The sequence below is a fragment of the Acyrthosiphon pisum genome, unplaced genomic scaffold (genome assembly GCF_005508785.2).
Source record: "Acyrthosiphon pisum isolate AL4f unplaced genomic scaffold, pea_aphid_22Mar2018_4r6ur Scaffold_20960;HRSCAF=22641, whole genome shotgun sequence".
NCBI lineage: Eukaryota > Metazoa > Arthropoda > Insecta > Hemiptera > Aphididae > Acyrthosiphon > Acyrthosiphon pisum.
In genome coordinates, this window is record NW_021770374.1 from 148,799 (window position 1) to 155,229 (window position 6,431).

The window sequence follows — 6,431 nt, forward strand, 5'->3', positions numbered from 1 at the left end:
GGCCACTTTTCATTTGAATGGGAAGGTAAATCGTCACAATGTGTCGAATTTGGGGATTAGAGAATCCACGGGTAGTTGTCAAACATGAAAGGAATTCGCCCAAACTTAACGTTTTCTGCGCTGTTTCCAGAAAGAAAGTGTACGGACCATTTTTCTTTGATGGGAACATAATAACAGGAACTTCATACCTACAAATGATTAAGGATTGGCTATTCCCACTACTACACGCCGATGGAGATGATTTCATTTTACAACAAGATGGAGCACCACCACTTTGATCCTTAGAAGTACGCAAATTTCTTAACAATCAGCTACCACAGAAATGGATCGGTCGCTGTAGTGCTAATGACGCTACATTTTGTCCATGGCCGGGCGTTCGCCGGATCTTACAATATGTGATTTTTTTCTCTGGGGTTACATAAAAAGCATTGTTTATGTACCTCCCCTTCCAAAAGATCTTGTCGAATTGAAAAGTCGCATTACAGACGCCATCAACTTGGTTACAGTCGACATGCTTCAACAGGTTTATGAGGAATTTGAATATCGCTTAGATGTGTGTCGTGCAAGTAAGGGGGGGTCACATTGAACATTTATAAGCATTGTACATAAAACTTAAAATAATCCATTAAAATGTAAAATTAATTCTAACATTATTAATCAAATTTTACAATAAATATGATTTATATAAATCGGATGAATCATTTTGGAACACCCTGTACATTGTATATTTTAAAATATAATATATGTGTTATTTTTTTCAACGGATAATTGCATGGTTTATTTGCTGGTGTCCAGTAAAAACATGCTAAGACATGTTCAAATCCTTTGATTATCGTTATGAAACAATAATAATAAAAACATTACATTTATGAAGTGCATATTTATCACTGTATACTTTATATTGTGCGTTTTACCCAGTACTACGTAAACAATGTTATCGGCTATTGAATTACACACGAAGACAATTGCAACGGTCACGGGTCAAACGAACTGTTGTACAGGACGCGGGACTCATAAATCATAATATTATAAATTATTAATAAATTTCACTTATTTTTCCTAGGGTAGGGGATTTGTTTCCGGGATTGTTCGTCGGGTGTTTTTATTCCGCAATTCACTGTATCTATAGTTCAGTTCATATACTGTAAAATTAAATATAATTATCTTAGGCCCGGTTTTTCAAATGACTTTAACTGGCAGTTAGTAGAATTTAACTGCCAGTAAATACGTTGTCCCAGTTAAACTGTTTTTGGAACTCCAGTTAAGTTAACCATCAGGTTTAACTGATAGTTAAACTAACCACTACTATTTCTTCCGATTAACTTTTTAACTGTTAGTTAATTTAATAATTATCATTGATTGTGATAATTTTAGCAAGTACACTTTAATACGTTTCACATTCACTTCTATTTTTTCTTTATAATTTTAATTCAGATACTTACTTACAAGTTACAACTATGAATTTCGAAAATGAAATACTTTTTTATGACGATGACGTTGAATTACAAGAATATTTAAATTATCAACGTAGACCTTATACTGTACGAACTAGGGTTGATCATTTTATGACTTGGGATGAACTAGATTTTAAAAATCACTTTAGATTATCTAAAGAAACTGTTGTGATGATATAAAATATGATTGGCCCTACAATATCCTCAAATACAGACAGGTAATGTACATAGTAGTATTTACTTTATTCAAAAATTAATCCAAATAAAATACTCTTTTTTTTTATGCACAGAAATAATGTTATAACACCTGCACAAAAATTATTATTAGCTCTGAGATTTTATGATACGGGATATTTTTTAATTAGTGCTGGAGATGTCATGAGTGTAAGTAAATCTGCTGCATGTGTTATCGTACATGATGTAAGTGTAGCCTTGGCAAAACTTCGTCCTCAAATAGTTAAAATGCCAGAAACAAATGACGAAATAAAAGAGCTGCATAAACAATTTTATGGTTTAGACAAATTTCCGTTGGTTATTGGGGCCATTGACTGTACTCACATTAAAATTCAAAGCCCTGGTGAGTTAAATAATTGTTGTACAAAATGGGGTACCTACCTAGTTCATGATTTACAGTTGTTAAAAAACCTATCTTAATTGTAATACTATAAATTATATAGGTATATATTTATAAAGTGGTATAATAATGTAGCATTGGCACAGCAGCTATCAGTGGGGTATCCAATTTTTTTTCTGGGGGGAGGTTACAAAAATGAAATATATACATATAGTGTTAAACAATTTTTTATTATTTAACTATTTTCCCCTGGATATGCCACTGGCAACTATTGTCTATAATAAAACATTTCATTTATTATATTATTTATAAATTTAAACTTTTTCGCTTAAAACTAATCTCAAAGTTTTAAAAATGGCATTGTGTATCTAAAATAATAGACATAAAAGTTTCTGCAAAAAAATATTAGTAATTACTACAAATACCTAGGTAGTTAATATTGTTATTCTTTTTTTAAATGTCTAATTTTTTACAAATTTAAACAAAAAACTTGATTTAAACTTTGATTTCAAGGTTATAATGATTTTTATGGGGACTTTATACTTATTACTTACTATCGTTACAGTATGACGATATCACATAGTAATTACTTATTTTTAAATTAAATATTTAATTCAAGGTGGACCAAATGCAGAATATTTCCGTAACCGTAAAGGATGGTTTTCGCTTAATGTCCAGACTGTAGTCTCTCCTAAGTTGAAAATTATGGATATTGTTGTTCGCTGGCCAGGTTCAACACATGACTCTACAATATTTTCACATTCAAAAATAAATCGTGATTTACATGTTACACAAAAATGGGGAAATAGCTCAATGAATCTCAAATTCGTACTACAAATCCTGTAGAACGTTGTTATCGTGTTTGGAAACGACGATTTCCAGTTTTGTCACTAGGGATGAGATTGCAAATCTGTAATATACAAACTGTTATAGTTTGAAGAGCCAACATTTTCAGTTCATGCTCTTCATTCAAATGTTTTATTTTTAATTTGTGCAATTCTCTGCCTTGTTCAAGTTCCTGCTTGACCAACTCTTTTTGCAAACATACCAAACTTTCTTTTTCTTCTGCCAAGTTTGCAATTTTTTTACTTGCCGATGCATAACACATTTTTTTCTTTTTAAATGGTTGTTCTAGGAAAAAAGGAAAAAGAAAAGAATAGTGAAAAGGATGGGGATAAGGGAAATTAGAATAAGGATTTTTTTCTTTAAATATAATTTGTTCGAATAGTAAATATATGAGTTCAAACATTTTTCTCTTCAAAGAAGAATCATAATAAATTATGTACCAACAATCTAAGAACGAGTCATTGTATGATGTATGTGGTTGGTAATTTATTATTGGTTGTTTAGCTACTATATAAGTATACAGTTAGTGCAAAAACCTTTAGTATGCATTGATTTGAGTTATAAATTATTATGAATTTTGAATGCAGTAATATTTGAAAGCAACGATATACTGTTATTTTAAAATTCTATACATTAATCACTTATATCTGGTTTTATGAGTAATGTTCAAACAAACTTCTATAACTTTTATCATTTGCCATAAATTTGTTTTGATACATATTAATTCAAATCCAACAGTTAGGATGGAGGTTAGGATTCTCTAATTGTCAATTCAAACACAACATTTAAAGATATTAAGGACTTGAATGGATCACTCAAAGGATAATATTACAGTTTAAGGACGTATTGGCTTTAAATTTAAATCATGAGTGTTGTTGACTAACCCCAAAACAATAATAATAGTACAACCATCTTCCCAAAGGGAAAAAAATGTACTTACTTTTCTTTTCTTCATACCTATTTGTTTAACCTATAATAAACTATTAAAAATATATGAGCAAAATAGATTAAAACAACGAAAGTTTTGTAACATACTACCTGAAAAATAAGTTCAACTCATAGCAGAAACTAACTTACCGGAGCAGAAATAAATTACCTGTTTTTTTTTTTTATTTGGTGATACACTGAAACTTAACTCAGTAGCTATTGGTTTCGTTTTTAAAAGTTTTACAGAATCAAAAGAAGTCCATGTTGATACACTTGGTACTATATTAAAATAATAGCTAAGTTAATTCTGTTTATAGTAAAGTTGCAACTTCTTTTGGTTTTATATTACTCACTTTGTCTAACATCAGCATTTGAAAGTAAAATGTCTTCTCTGATAGGGTTTTCGCTCTTACTATTTTCATCACTCTGCCATACTTCAATTTCAATTTGATCATATACAGGATCAATTATTCCATTTGAGTTATCTGCTGTTTAATATAATACATAATTTGCTAAATATTAACAATTATAATTATTGTTTTCTCAAATAATTAGGTATTATAATATATAGTCAAAGTATAATCAAACTGAGAAGAAAGTAACTGTAATTAGATGATGTTAACCTATTATTTTATTTTTTTATACTATGTGTAATAGTGATGCATAGGTGTTATTGAAGTATGTTACTAAATAAATTATTTGTAGATGAGTACAGACTTAATTTTCGTAATTGCAAATCTGTGCCAAATTATAATTAGTGTCAGTTTTGCTAATATTATAATGATCAGGTAAATTTACATAGTATGTTATTGGGTTTTTAATAGAATTTAATGTATTCTTTACATATACAGTATAATGTAAAACATAATTAATTAATTAAAAAATAAGTAAGTAAACTTACTTACCTATGACATTAGAATCAAATGCACATTCCATTCCTTCAACAGATACTTGGATAGTTCTGAATAATTCTGATTCAAGTTCTGTAGAAGGTTCAGACATACTTTTAAATGGACCACCGCCAGTCACAAAAAGCTGAGATTTGGAACCTCTCATAGTTTTTTTTTTATGTTTTCATATTTTTGCTTTAAGCAAATTGCACTTCTTGGCTATTAGAGTAAAATAAATTAAATACCTACCTAGGTACCTGCTAATTACCAATTCTACAAAAATGTGTTGTATGCTTACAGATCCTGGTGACTGGCTGTTATATTGTATAGCAATCTCTTCCCAAGTCTTTTTTGTCTTTCCAGGTAACAGCATTGGATGATTTATTTTCCAACACTGTTTTCTTAGAAAGATCAATTTTTAATAACTTGAATTTCTAAACGTATATTTGGTATGTTACGCGTTTGTAAGACGGAGACATCAGACAACACATTCGGGTGTTGCGTCCTCGTAAGAAAAATAGCATGTTGCCACAAATTTCCATGTTAAAATTAAAGAAAATGTTGATATTGATGATATTTAATATAATACACTCTAATGAAAATCAAATAATTACCATATATTTATGATAGGCAATATAAAAGACGACAGTAGGACTTCAGATTTTGAGAACGAAGCCAGTAGGCATAGGAAGCTACTACTTATTATTATAAGTATTTTAACCAAGCACGGTCTAGCACTACATTTTCGTATGGGCAACTGTAGATTTATAATTAGGTTTTAACTGTGAATAATATTCCTCATTTCCTCTCACTTACCCAAAAAGGGGCATCAGAAATTTTGGTATAGGCAGCCGCCCAGCCTGCCCATATGCTAGAACCGCCACTGATTTTAATAATAAATTTTGAAAATAAATAATAGTAACAGTTTATAAAAATTATAAGATAGTTAAATTAATCCGGTCTCTAGTCATAAGTTATGACTACTAACGGTTTTTTTTCTTTGGAAATGGTATCCCTGACAATTGACAAAATATGGAATATAAACATTATATAATATGTAAATATAATATTATTATATCTGGCTTTTTGTACTATTAAGTATTAATACTAAAACGGGGAGTGGGGATGTTCGTTTCGCAAAAAACACTAAGCTCTCGCTGGCCGCCACTCATCGATCTTCATTTACCATTCTACTGTCATTGGACGTACTTGAGACTACTTCAAAATTCTTTTTGTAAGTATTATAATTTAACATTTTTTTTACTAATTAATTCATTTTTTTTTATATAAAATTTATTTACGTTTGCGCTGCATGTATCATAAAACAATATACCATTTTTTATTTTTATATTTAATACAAAAATTAAACATTTTTAAATCAAATTTAAACTTTTTTTGAAAGAAACCAATTTTTAAATCTGGTTTTTGAAAACTTGATTTTAAAAACATTTGTCTGAGTTAAGTGGTTTATTTATTTTTATTGTTTTTTGAAATGTAAATATTTTTTTAATTAATTCATTAATTTGAATGAAAAGTAATAACTTTACTATTTCAGATTTTAACAACTTACCGAAAACTATTTAAAATAAAAAATAAAAAAATAATTTTTAATTTTCTAAATTATTATAACATGTCTGACTATTTAGAGATACATGTTCACATATTTTATTCTGCATTCAGATATACTTAAGCTAATATTGATTAAATTTTAATGAAAAAAATAAACTAAAGAGTGGTATT

The 6,431-nt window shown here is 28.9% G+C and overlaps 1 pseudogene; it reads left to right on the plus strand.

Annotated features, from left to right (window-relative positions):
• The first annotated feature begins 1,457 nt into the window (after window positions 1-1,457).
• On the plus strand, window positions 1,458-2,966 carry LOC103311977 (annotated as a pseudogene).
• The last annotated feature ends 3,465 nt before the right edge of the window (window positions 2,967-6,431 follow it).